The 14,194-nt window shown below is 41.8% G+C and overlaps 2 protein-coding genes and 1 long non-coding RNA gene across 4 annotated transcripts in view; 2 read left to right on the top strand and 1 right to left on the bottom strand.

The window, feature by feature from the left end:
• Positions 1-14,194, top strand: part of LOC308080271 (uncharacterized protein) — a 193,304-nt gene that overhangs the window by 67,761 nt on the left and 111,349 nt on the right. The window lies entirely within an intron of this gene.
• The window catches only part of LOC308080264 (sodium/potassium-transporting ATPase subunit alpha-1-like), a 377,427-nt gene that overhangs the window by 285,046 nt on the left and 78,187 nt on the right, over positions 1-14,194 (bottom strand). The gene's annotated exons all lie outside the window — the stretch shown is intronic.
• On the top strand, positions 4,765-6,746 carry LOC308080285. Its single transcript, XR_013932687.1, has 3 exons — positions 4,765-5,200; positions 6,040-6,105; positions 6,294-6,746. It is a non-coding gene; the product is annotated as an uncharacterized lncRNA (long non-coding RNA).

The following is a 14,194-nucleotide window of genomic DNA, read 5'->3' as shown; positions in this document are numbered from 1 at the left end:
TTGTTTGTGCAAATCTTTGAATAGATATTTTTTAAGCGAACATTTGTTATTCAAATCTTTGCTTCTGGGGGATTCTACAAATGTTTTCTAAATCCTAACAGTTTTTTGGGAAAAAAAACTTATGTGGCTATAATCAGTGGTTCTCAAACTTTTTCATGTCAAGGACCCCAACAATGATATGTATTTGGACACGGTCCCCCATCTCAAAATATATTGTTCCAGGGACCCCCCAGAAGCAAAGATTTGAGTTACAAATGTTCGCTTTAAAAAACATATATATATTCAAAGATTTGCACAAATTTTCACGATTTTCAAAAAAAATAGCAGATCTACAAGCTCACTCTGTGCCGCGCTATGAGCTTGTATATCTGCTATTTTTGAATAGCCAAAGAAATTGACGCTCTTAATGGGTTAACAAACCACCACATTATACATCAACACAAAAATGCATACTGTAACTTAGTATTTGATGTAGCTACAAACATTCTCTGTACACCCTGAATCATTTTACCATTAACCAAAACAAATAATTATAACAATTATTTGGGCAACAAAATTACAACATCTTTTAGTGGAGAATTTTCATCATCTCCTGTATTCATTGTACCTTCTTTTACTGCTGCCTCTATTTGAATCATTTTGTGATATCCAGGTGTGCAACACAAATGTCTCTTTCCAACTGTCCTCCCTCTGTCACATCTTCAAAGACTCTGGATGAATATACACGTATACTATTCTATTTTATTCGTTTAGCAACATCCAGGTACGCAAACTCAATCTCTCTCTCTGCGGGGCAGGTGTTGGTAAACTCCTCCCTCCACGGTACTTCCTGGCAACCACCTGGAGACGAAGACAAGAGAAACGTTAAGCCAAATGTTGTTGTTCTTTTATAGCATAATATTAGTATTAATTCATATTATTAGTGGGTAGATGTGGCTGTCATTTGTCAAACATGCATGTTATCAGCTGAATATTGCTGACACACCCACAGCGATGGTTTGTCTAAAAGTACTTCTCAGTACTGATGGATTGTTTCATTAGTGTCTGCAGAGCAACACTGCACTGTGTAGTTATAGGCTGAGTGGGCCCATAACCACTTAAACCCTAGTTGCCCGGGTACCCCAGGGCTCTGTACTAGGTCTGCTCCTTTTTTCCCCACAACATCAAATCTCTTCACCTATTATGACATACCCAGAATACGGATGCTAGGGTTCATGTATAAACTAGAGGTCTCTGCCTGGTTGTTACAAAGCCAGCTGCTAGCTTAGGCTATCAAGGCAGCGCACAGATCTGTTTTGATCCTAACATTCTTTGTCTGATATGACTAAGTCATCCATGCCTGCTGTAATACAGGTCTAACTTGAAATCAGAAAGCATATAACTGCAGGATCTGGACACAGATGTGTTTAATACAAAGGCCGTTCTTGTCTGTTGTGATATGGGTTTAACTTTTGTTAGGACCCTGAGGTCGTAGGGGACATGTCATAATGTGTAGGCCTGGCCCAGGGCCCTCATTTGGGGTTGCAGGGGATGGCAGACGCCACACCCTAGATTAACATTAACATTAACCTCAACTCTGGTATTTTATTCATATTTCCTTCACCACTGAATGTTTATTGCAGATTAATGTGATTTTAGATGTATTATTTAAATGTAGACACTTATAGACGCTTGTTTTCTTTCTGCAACCATACATTCATTAATCACTTTAAAACTTGGCCTCCCTGTTTGGGGCGTGTCATTACAGTCATTTTAGTTGTTGCAATATATTGTTGCTGTCAGGCAGAAACCACTTATCTCACCATCTCACTAACTTTTTCTGTTGTTTTTTTCCCCCGTAAATTAACGCCCTACTTGATCATACTAACTACAGCGTCACACAAAAGTATCTTTTGATACTTTTGAATTTGAATCCTGAAAAGTAACAGTTTTGGACACATGAGGTTTCCACCCAACAGAGACGATATATAGCAACATGATTTTTATTTATTTATTTAATAGTAAAAATAAATGGTTTTTCAGAAAACGTAGGTTAGTATTTAGAGGGTGTTTTTAGAATGGACCTCAGGTCTAAATGGATTAACTCTAGTTGTTCTGAAACGCCGCCTCTGGCCTGGCCTATGTGTCACCTCTTCTGTGTCCCTGTGTAAAGGTGCTCCTGGTTGAGTGTGATGTGTGGCAGGTGTGTGAGCTGAGGGAGTGAGAGAGTGATTGAGAGTGTAGGAGGTGACCAGGAGGTGATTGGTTCCAGGCTGATGGTGGAGGAGCTCCTGCAGGCTTCTCCCTCTCTGCTTTCAAACAGACTGCCAGCAAACATGCTGTTATGACCCATAGGGTCATATGTGTATGTTTCCCTGTGTGGTGAACGTTGCCCTGTGTATTGTCTTCCTCTGCTAGGTGCTACCAGCAGGCTAACTCTACTTGGTGCAGCCTGTTGGTGATGATTGGCTCCTGTGTTAGTGGACTGTAAACAGTTGGTGCACTGTAAAGCTGCCAGTCTCCAGTTAATCAGATGTCTTCCTCCTAGCCAGTCTGCAAACACCAGCACTTTGTCATGTTTTTACAATGGCCATGGTTTAACATCCTGGATAATGTAATGCCTTGGGTGTGTAGGGGTGGATGATCTCTCTTTTTGTTATTAGTTTGTTCTGTTTTTGTTAGTTTGCAATACATTAGGGTAGATATTTGTATTTTGGGTGGGGTTGGATGCATATGCAGAGCAGAGGTACATGTAGTTACTGGAGTTCAGAGAAGTAAACTAAACTTAATACATGCTCATTATGTTTTTTCTTACTTTATTGTCATTCTATTAATCTACAGTTAATGTGTTGTGTTGTTTTGTTTAAATATCTCACAAGTTAAACTATATTAAAGTTAAGGGCAATCTATGATTAACAAAGGCCTAAAGAGTTGAAGTGTATGCTTCAACTCTGCTGATTGATTGATGTAGGTACTCTGACCTTGTAAGCAAGAGTCTGTTTACTGGCAAGAGTAGCTGTGGTAGCGAAGACTAAACCATGAGAACAAGGAAGTTGCCGGTAACTGCCTAGCTGAAAAGAGGAACTCTCTGGCTGTTGAAAACAGAAAACCACAGGCAGAATGGGAGCCACCCAAGCAAGCTCATGTGACAGATACATGCAAGTTAAATGACACGCACACAAAAGCTTTAATTTGTAAATGCAGTTCCAAGTCATTGTTGAGCCTCCCAGTTCATGTGTGGTTCTGTTCTCCACTGGTTTCACACTGTGACCAGGAATGCAGTGTTAAAGTAAATGTAGGCTACTGTACACACTCAAACATTTTAAGGAAAACGTAGTGGATGTTCAACTAGCAAAGCTTTCAGAACACACACACTGCACACAATGAAATGTGGACCATGAGCAAAAACTACATAAACTACATAAATACAAAATATCCTGCTTTGTTAAGGGGAAAAAAGTTCTTAAAGGAAGTCAAGACAGAGCTGATCAGGTAAGAATAGGTTTTGTTTATTTAAGACTTCATGGTCCCACCCTGAGGTAATGTGTACATGCTTTTATCTTAAATTACGTAATAAATCCTTGACTTGTGGGATTTTAAACCTGTGTGGCCTGGCTGTTTGGGGACTGGGAAGGAGGGGGTCCATATTTTATGTTACACCTAGTGACCCCTAGCCTGGGTCGTAACACATGCCATGCTTTGTTTTTGTGTTCTGCACTGTTGGAGTGACTCAGCTTTCGGTAGGGGTGAGTTATATTTTATTTTGTTCCCTTTTTCACCTGTTTTGATGGTTAGGAGTTACTGTAGGTTAACTGTTGTCTTTTGGTTATATTAATGTTGGTTAGATATGTTAGGGTGGCTTTTGTTTACTTAGACAGACAGACAGAAGGTTGCAGTCTGCCAGTCAGTGTGAGAAACTCCTGCTAGACTCTGGCAGCTCTACTGCTGATCTTAATTCATCTTAATTTATAAAAATCACATCACTAAGCATTATATCATAGAAAAAAATATATTATAATTCTTATCATTGTTAGTATTAGATGTAGTTTCTGGCTACTCTACCCACCTACAGTATGGTTGTAAATGTTATTTATTGACTGATCATCAGCAATGAAATGAACATTAAAACGTAATAAAACCAATTTGACAGTGAAATCCATGAATTTATCTATTTGCAACTATGTACAAATGTAACCAAATAGTTAAATGAACACTCAGGATTTTACATGTGATTGTCAAACTATTGTTATGATACTGTCAGTGTAAGTGTGTATTTATGACTCCACAATTCACTGTATCATCATCTAATAACAAGGCCATTATAAGATGCACACAGTGCCCCCCACTGGCCATGGAAGCAAATGCATTTAGTTAAACAGTAGATGTGTTTTATTTGGTTGTGATGAAGCTTGTTTTATTTATTGATTTTTCTAGACAAAAATGCATTTTCTGAAAAAAATTATAGAGCCATATCAGAACATTAAAATGGAATGGAATTGTTATGCTTTTTTGCATAACTTAGTTCATGCATTAAGCCCTATGGTGTTGAGGTTCAGTGACACAGTCTATGGTGGTAGTGGTTCTCAACCTTTTCAGGCATTATTTTATTTGACTCGGTTCCACAGATAAACAGGGGCTGTGAGCTTGTGAATCGGCTATTTTCACTATGACTTCACTGCTATCTGGGGACCCCCCTAAAACCCCCCTGGGGTTTCCGAGTTCCGACCCACAGGTTGAGAACCACTGGCACAGATACAGCTGTGTGTACCTTTAGCTTGCATTATACTGCCACCTAGTGGCCTAAATAGATTAATGTTTGTTTCCAGCTGTGTAAAGTAGTGAAGAGAGAAAACAAATCAGCTCCACATCAACTATTAAGAAAAGCCACCGTGTTGTCGTTGCTGTTTGGAGCTCATCGTGTCACCAGTTGTCCAGAATGTCCCAACAGGACGGATACTCTCCCAGCTTCAAGCGACCGGCGGACATCATGCGGATGAGGAGGAAAAGAGGCCGGAGTGAAGCCTCCAGCAGCCCCGCGCAGAGAGCCTCGTCCCCGGGCTGCGTGCGGCTCGTCTCCCCGTGGCCGCTCCTCCTGTCCGTCCACAACCTGGAACCTCAAAGACCCCCTGGAACCACCTCAAGGACCCCCGAACCACCTCAAGGACCCCTTGGAACCTCCTCAAGGACCCCATGAGAACCACTGGGTTCCACATCATTACAGGTATTTAGATTACTACACACAGTAACTCGTACAGTGACAACACAAGTTAGTCTCCATCAGAAGAAAAGGCTGTAAGAGATTCAAAGGTTATAATTGTCAGTCACTATTTACTCATTAATGTGTAGTTAGTGAAATGTTGGTGCAGCAGAGACAGCCAGACTGTCTAACAAGTAATGTCCATGTTCTGTAAAGTATTAGCAACGTTCGGACATCTAGAGTTGAACACCTAGGTGCCACCACCATGTGACTGATATGCCCATATATGGAGATCTGTGTGTCTGTCAGTCCTTGTCCTCTTTATTCCCATATGGAGATCCCTGATGTCATCAGTATATGCCCAATTGCCCATATATGGGCATGCTGTTATAACTATTCATAGGGGTGGGCAATTATTATAACATTTGTTTTTAGGCAAAATCAGCATTTGCTTATGCAGCATGAGAAACAACAGCTGTCCATTTCAGCGCCAGGTCGTGTAGCGTGCAGGTTAAAGGGCGAAGGGCTTGCTTCTTTTGGGCTTGTTTTCATAGACTTGGTTGCTTGTTTCTCTCGCAAAACCTGGCAACCCTGCACACTCACTCTCAGTGTTGCCATGTCTGCTTATTATAAGCGTCTTTGGGCTAGTTCATCTTCAAAGTCTCTTGTAAAGAAAATGTAGACAGAAAATGTGTCTATTTCCCATAAAAGCATCTTGTTAATAAGCATTACTGTCATGTATTAACCCTTTATCTCCTGTTTGAGAGAGTTAGAGTCAGGTGTAATGTCAATGTTGTGTAGAAGAGGACTTTTACTTTTAATGAACCATCAAACAACTTTATCATTTCTCCCTCCTGCTTTAGAAGCCTCTGTCCTTCTCTGAGGATGACTCCCTGTTTGATGAAGAGATGAAGGCTCCACTGCTGCAGGTGGGTTTCTCTGCATCCTAACTTTAATGTCACATTATTCAGATGTTCACAACATTATCAACACATTTCTACCTGAAGCCTGCACACCTTTATCATCAATAAAGACCAATCTCTCTCCATCTCTCATCAGTGTCTGTCTAGTAACTAATGTACCCTGTTGTTTACCTTCATTATGGCTCTCTCCATAGAGTCCCCAGGTCAGCGACCCAGCCCCCATAGCGCCCCCTGTCTGTGAGGAGTACCCGACCGACTGGAGCCTGAGACGAGGGTCTTGTTCACCTCCCAGCTGCCGTTCTCCTGGGCAGAGCAGCCCAGAGCCCAGGAGGAGGCTGCAGGTCTGACTGACACAGCAGTGCAGAGCCCAGTACACCCGGTTCAGGAAATATTTCACACCTTCTGGCCTGTCTATCCGACATCAAACACTGGATGACGAAACATTTCCTTCAGCTTAATGAGTCAAAATCAGAGATTATTATATTCGGTTCCCCTAGCTCAACCTCTCCCTCCACTCACAACTTGGCTCCCTTTCCACGAATGTCACACCAGCAGCCCTTAATCTGGGTGTGATTTTTGACTCCGACCTCTCTTTTAATAGACAAATAAAATCAGTTGTTCAATCCTGTTATTTTCAGTTGAGGAACATTGCGAAAATCAAGCCATTCCTGTCAGCCCCCGATCTCAAAAAGGTAATTCATGCTCTCATATCAACTCGCCTCGACTACTGCAACTCCCTCTACTCTGGCCTTGCCAAGAAAGTCACATCCCGCCTGCAATTGATACAAAACTCTGCTGCTAGATTACTTACTAATACGAAAAAACGAGACCATATTACACCAATACTAGCCGCCCTTCACTGGCTGCCTGTGAGCTCCAAATTTTACTTATTACTTATAAAGCCCTGCATGGGCTGGCCCCTACCTATATCTTTGAAATGCTGTCCCCTCCAAAGTCTGAGCGCACTCTTAGATCCTCAGATAAGGTTATTTATTATTATTGTTTTATGCGAATGGAGCATATTGATTTTTTGCATAGTGAAAATGATCAAAATAAAAACTTGCAAAGTGAAAAGTGAAAGAAGGTACCATACACTAACCTAGTAACCCGGGGTGATCGGGCCTTCGCTGCCCGGGCACCTACACTATGTAACGCACTGCCGGTGCAGCTGAGGTTAGCACCATCCGTGCCTCTGTTTAAATCACTTCTGAAAACCTACCTCTACACTAAGTGTTTTTATATGACTGTACACACTCTAATGTTGTTATATGTGTAGTCAAAACTAACTGTTTTTCAATTTTTTTGCATTGCTTTGTTGTTGTTGTTTTTAACCTTGCTCTGTTCAGCACTTTGTAACTTTGTTTGGAAAGGTGCTATACAAAAATAAATTCATTATCATTATCATTACACCACCCTGCCCCACAGCATACAGGTACTGCTACCTCACTGCTGCTCAACCCGCAGGTCAGGACCCCAAAGTGGGTCACGTGGCATTAACACGTAACACACCCTCACACTGTTTATCTCTGTATCCCAGGACCCCAGGTCGTGTTTGGAGCTGCGCTGTTCCTTCCAGCAGAGCCTGGTGTACTGGCAGCATCTCTCCCTGCCCTGGCTCTCACTGTTCCCCAGGATCAACGCAGAGAGGAGCTTCGCCGGGAAGAGCGCCCCCTGGGCATGAGTGAATGGTGAGATCCATACTTTTCCCACATTGCTACGAAATGACATCACACCACTAGTAACTGGCTGTAGCAAGTCGTTGCCAGCAGCTACCTCTGTGGCTTGGGTTCCTCTGACACTCAGGGACACGGGTAGATGGTTTAAACACATGTTGTAGAGCAGTGGTAACCAGCCGCTCGACTGCTCTTCAAAGCCGTCACATTTGATCCCAATACACAAATATTGTATTGGGATCCCCTCAGCGCTGAGGAAGGCTCATGCTGAAATGTGTCCGTCTGTAGCTGCCCGTGCCACTGCCAGAAAATAAACGTCAAGTACTTGAAGTGACTGCTGGTGATCGTTTGATTTAGTCTAAATCTCTTTGAACCGTGCACCCAGTGTTTGTGGCGAGTGCTCGCATTTCTTCTGCAGTTACCTCAGTATAGGGTCAAAACATGTTCTGACAAGGTCATGGACAAAGAACACCTCTAATAGAGGAAGGCTGTGTTATTTAAAACACCCCTGTAGTGGTTTTACTGTAATGTTTTCCTGTATCAATCCTATAGTGCTTGATTCCAGAGCCACCATGGGTCATTTGTCACAAATGAGTGCATTTTGAGTTCAACATGGTAACTTGAGCTCTTCTTGAAACAGCATTTGGCTAAAAGTGACATGTGATGGTCATCATTCAGAGAGACGGTCACGCTGTGATTGGTTAGTAGGTTACCGTGTTGGATTTGATGTGATTTGTGGAGGACAGGAATATTCCACCTCAAAACTATTCTCTAAAATGTCACTTTACAAATCAAATTCTCCTTGGGGGGACAGAAAAAGAAAATCATATTTGTGAGAATCGAGTAAATCCATCTGGTTGCCACGTTGACATGAATTTGCAACTATTGTAGTGATGTATGATTTGCCTGGACATTTGTGTCCCAGTGTAAAACAAGTAGACAACCAACTGTCTGTCTGTCTGTCTGTCTGTCTGTCTGTCTGTAGGTCAGTCAGTCTGTCTTCTCTCTCTACGGTCTGTTGAAATCTAGAATGGTAAGACATCAGGTAAGACATTGTGTGTGTGTCTGTCTGTCTGTCTGTCTGTCTCTGTGTAGATTGACTCATTGTTTTCTATTCCTCTCTGTTAGTTTACAGTGTTGTTCAAGGCAGCAGGTTTCTGTGGATCCAGCAGCATCACTGCACTGATTTCTCCCACCACCAGGGGGCTCAGAGAGGCCATGAAGGCTGATGGTAAGTCTCACCATAGTATGTTCATTCTTATTGATGCTCCTCATCGTACAAGAGGACGTTCCTCTGGATAAAATGATCAAAGTGCCTAAACGATCAAATATACAAGTCAGACATTGAGGCTCTGTCCACACAAAAACAGGCGTTGTTACATGTCATGGTTACACATAAACGCACAGTTACTATTCCACCATATTGAGGAACAGGGGCATCAGAATGGACTATAGAGGTCACTGCTACGTACTCCCAACAGTCTGACGGTATAGACGGTATTTGTGCTGGTAGTGGACTGTAACAAGGCTAAGAGTAAAGATATGTCACGTTCTAGACACTGGGAGAACTAGAGCCGATAGTGAAGGAATGCATTGAAGTCAGTGAGAGTATTTGCAACCTTTGTCAAATAATTGGTTCTGGTAATAATTTTCGATGTGCACACTTTATATTTTCATTGCATTATCTAAAAAGCACAGAGTAAGTTTCTGACTGGGCTGTGTGGGCTGTTATTGTGAGACTGTCAGGTGTTGACAGGCTTATAAACCTACCTGTGACTGTGTACATCTGGACTAGACCTGAATGCTGCAGTATAGTATGTATTGCAGCAGGCTTTTCTTTATTTTCACCTAATAGTTGATTTATTCAGTGCAAAATCTCTCACCCAAACTACAAACCTCTGCATGAACTCATTTGCCTTGAATAGTTAATAGATTTTAAGTTAATAGATTTTTTAAAAATTGCAGACCCACCAAGCTTGTAGATCGTCTATTTTCAAATGGCCTGAATGTATATAGGGCTGAAGTGGTTAATGCAGGTTTTCCTAATTATAATCTAAATCTGCAAAGTAACTAGTAACAGTAAAGACTACTCTTCTAAAGAAATTGCTTTATTATTGGGAGTTTGTAGGCTATCTGTCTAGCCTTTGCACAGACACGCACGTGTGAGGACAGAATAGTAAGAAGACATCCACACGGCGGGCAGACAAACAGGAGCTGTCTACAGATGGATACTCTGCATTTCCCACATAAATCATACAGGCTCAGAGGGAGATCCAGGTGTTAAAACCACTGCTCCCGTTGTAGGCTGCATTGTACACGACAACAGACAGAGAGTGTTTTGCTACAGGCAGATTCACTGAGCTACCTATGGGGCAGGTTACTGAGGGTGATCAGACCCAGAGGCTTAGCGAGTTGTTTTCAGCGTGGTAGAATTCAGGCAGTCCAGTTGAACCACAGAGGAATAGTTAGGGTTGTTATGGTCAGGGGCGGCCTTTCCTATGTTTCACCCGTTTCAATTGAAACGGGCCCCGAACCTCAGGGGGGCCCCGAATTTTCTTGAAAAAAAAAAAAAAAAAAAAAGTTTAGATTTTTTATTTATTTTTTCAAAATACAATTTTAGATTTTTTCGCAAACAAAATCCGCAAATTCCGCAAACAAAATCGGGGTGACCGTGTTTTGGGGCGATTTTTTAATGTATTTATTTTTTAATATATATTTTTTTTTTGGGGGGGGTGAGGGGGGTGCATAGGGGGCCACATATTAGCTCTTGAAACGGGCCCCCAGATCACTAAGGCCGCCCCTGGTTATGGTTGCTATGGTGATGATCTGTAACCGCACACACACACACACACACCTGATGAAGAGATAAACATGTAGAGGCGACTTGATGCGTCAAAACAGACACCAAAGACGACATGTCTTGTTGAGTGACAGTCCAGTCCAGACTACAGTCAAGTTCAAAATGTATAAACATCTTTTGAAAATAGAAGATCTAGCAGATCTACAAGCTCACAATGTGTCGCGTCACGACGCATTGTGAGCTTGTAGATCGGCTATTTTCGAATGGCCGGAAAATATATAGGGCTGAAGTGGTTAATGTATGTTTTCGTAATAATAATCTAAATCTGCAAAGTAACTAGTAACTAAACCTGTCAAATAATTGTAGTGGAGTAAAAGTACAATGTTTGCTTCTGAGATGTAGTGGAGTAGAAATAAAAGTTTTTTATTGAAAATGGGAAATACTCCAGTAAAGTAAAAATTCCTCAAAAGTGTACACTACGTAAGTAAATGTACTTAGTTACTTTACACCACTGTGCGCGAGCGCGCGCACACACACACACACACACACACACACACACACACACACACACACACACACACACACACACACACACACTCACACAGCTTAGTACTTCGCTCACGTTTCCTCCTTAGTCACTGGTTGGTTCTAGAAAGAGACAGAGAGACAGAATTAGCAGTGTGTGTGTCTGTGTGTGCGCGTGTGTCCATCTGTGGGCCCGTCCAAGGGTCTTGACAACAGTGGTCTATGGGAGATTGCATAACGTGATTACACCGCAGGAATCTATGAGAAACCTGTGTGTGTGTGTGTGTGTGTGTGTGTGTGTGTGTGTGTGTGTGTGTGTGTGTGTGTGTGTGTGTGTGTGTGTGTGTGTGTGTGTGTGTGTGTGTGTGTGTGTGTGTGTGTGAAAGAGAGAGATCCTGTTGTTCATAACCATGTGACACAAGGTCAGAGGTCAATTGTGCAATCACAACATGATGGGAGTAGTAGAGGGGCCAGAGAGAGACACAGAGAGTGAGAGACGCACACAGAGAGAGAAAGAGAGACACACATAGTGAGAGAGAGACACAGAGAGATGGAGAGTGAGAGACGCACACAGAGAGAGAGATGGGGGAAGGAGACGGAATAAATGAGATCGTATTGTCGTATTTGATTAAAATCTCATTAAATCAGCTTAGATTGTTCTTTTATTTTTGTTAACTTGCACAGCTGTCCTCCACAGGCAGTATTTTTCCATCTGCTCTTGTAAAGCAGTGGTTCTCAAACTTTGTTTGTATTTGACCGCAGGACCCCATCTGAACATATGTTGTTCCAGCGACCCCGATAAGATTTGCGTTGGTTTTTCCAGATTTTTCCCATTTTTGTATAGTTCTTTTTGCAGGTAAAATAGCAGATTTACAAGTTCACTACAAGCTCACATTGCGATGCAATGTGAGCTCGTAGATCTGCTATTTTCAAATAGCTGACGTTTATACAGTAGTTTTAAATAGGTTGAGCTGATTGTGATACTATATTAACTCATTTTCCTGGGGACCCCCTGGAACCCTTTCAAGGACCCCTGGGGGTCACTGGACCCCTGTTTTAAAGGATCATATACCATTGTCAATAATGCCATGGTCTATTCACAGCTTCTGCTATGATATCATACACAAACAGACCATTTTCACGATGATGGCTTTATTTTTTAAAGTTTTGTTTACATTTTCTCTAGTCATTAAAATGCTATAGATGTTACCAGAATGATTGGATCAGTGTTGGCTAAACATAATTGCACGGCTAACAAGTCCTAGACGTTTGAATTATGTAGGTCTTATGTAAATCTATCTTTTCTCCAGGGACAGTTTTTTCGGCTTGAGTTTTCAAATTAATCCGAGCTTTGAAATGCTTTAAAACACAACAATATTCATACCATACTGAAACTAATCCAACTAACTAACTAATCCAATGGTTTCCTTTAAAAACCAGTGTTCAGGGTAGTGTTGATTTTGACAGCAAATTTTATTTTGGTTTTAGTCATAGTCTTTTGAATAAAATTCCATTAAGTTTTAGTCATACTTTAGTTATCTGAAATGTTTTAGTTTTTGTCTAGTTTTAGTCGACTAAATATCAGATTATAGTCGACTAATTCTACAGTTGATGGTGTCATAATGCCTGATTTTACACTTGGTTGCGTGCTGAAATTAGACGATCTACAAGCTCACAACGTGTCGCAGCACGACGCGTTGTGAGCTTGTAGATCGGCTATTTTCAGAGCGCAGCACCCGAGCGCAACCAAACATCAAATTACTTGTCTTTTAGTTCTACTGGATCTCTTCTCCACTATAGTCCCTCATTAACATTTTAGTCTAGTTTTTATTTGTTGACGAAATTGTCGATATATTTAGTCTTAGTTTTAGTCATCGTGGCTTAGTTTTTATTTAGTTTTTATTTAGTTTTTGTCAGTGAAAAAAGGTAGTCGACAAACATTTTTCGTTATAGTTTTAGTCGACGAAATCAACACAGGTGCAAGTGCGGCGCAGTCGGTGGCGCTGTCCCGCGCAGCTAGAAGGTCCTGGGTTCGATTCCCGCCGGGGACGCTGTGGGCGCTGGGGGGCGTGTTCTCTCCTCCGCGTCATCAGTGCCCATACCCTAGGTGGGGGTTGGTGAAAGGGCCTTTCTGTGTGGAGTTTCAGACTTAATGGGTTAAAAAAGTTTGCGAACCACTGTGTTACACGGCAAAACCCTCAGTTCATTTGTCCCTTTAGTAACCATACAAATGTATCTGTTTGGTTACATGTGCTCTGTCTCACCGTTAAATCAAATGTATCTGTTTGGTTACATGTGCTCTGTCTCACCGTTAAATCAAATGTATCCGTTTGGTTACATGTGTTCTGTCTCACCGTTAAATCAAATGTATCCGTTTGGTTACATGTGTTCTGTCTCACCGTTAAATCAAATGTATCCGTTTGGTTACATGTGCTCTGTCTCACCGTTAAATCAGCAGACACAGTGAGAGGAAGAAGAAAGTGAATTGTGAAAGGAGAGGAAAGAGAAAATGAGAGGAAAGGGGAAGAGTCAACAACAAAGACAGCTGTTCTATCACTCCCTGCTCTGCTCTGCTCTAATGACGTGTGTGTGTGTGTGTGTGTGTGTGTGTGTGTGTGTGTGTGTGTGTGTGTGTGTGTGTGTGTGTGTGTGTGTGTGTGTGTGTGTGTGTGTGTGTGTGTGTGTGTGTGTGTGTGTGTGTGTGTGTGTGTGTGTGTGTGTGTGTGCGCGCGCGTGCAGCCCCTAGGGTACGGAGCAGCGCTATCACACCACACTCGTCTATTAATAATTAAACTTTAATGGTGGATGGCCTGAGAGCTTTTTGCACACGAGTATCCAGAGACTGCTGTACACCACGGCAAGAGACACACACACACACACACAATTCAATTCAATTCAATTCAAAGGGCTTTATTGGCATGAGAAAACATACATTTACATTGCCAAAGCAGAAAGCACAATACAACAATACAGCAATACAATCAAAACAACAAATATGTACATTTGAAAGTCAGAATCTTCAATAGATCAATTTCTATGTACCAAGATCACTGGGTGCAGGTATAGTGCAGGAATATACACAATGATTAGTCTTTAG

Source organism: Gymnoscopelus braueri (genome assembly GCF_963280865.1).
Source record: "Gymnoscopelus braueri genome assembly, chromosome: 24".
NCBI classification, from domain to species: Eukaryota; Metazoa; Chordata; class Actinopteri; order Myctophiformes; family Myctophidae; genus Gymnoscopelus; species Gymnoscopelus braueri.
This window is presented reverse-complemented; position numbering and strand designations above follow the sequence as displayed.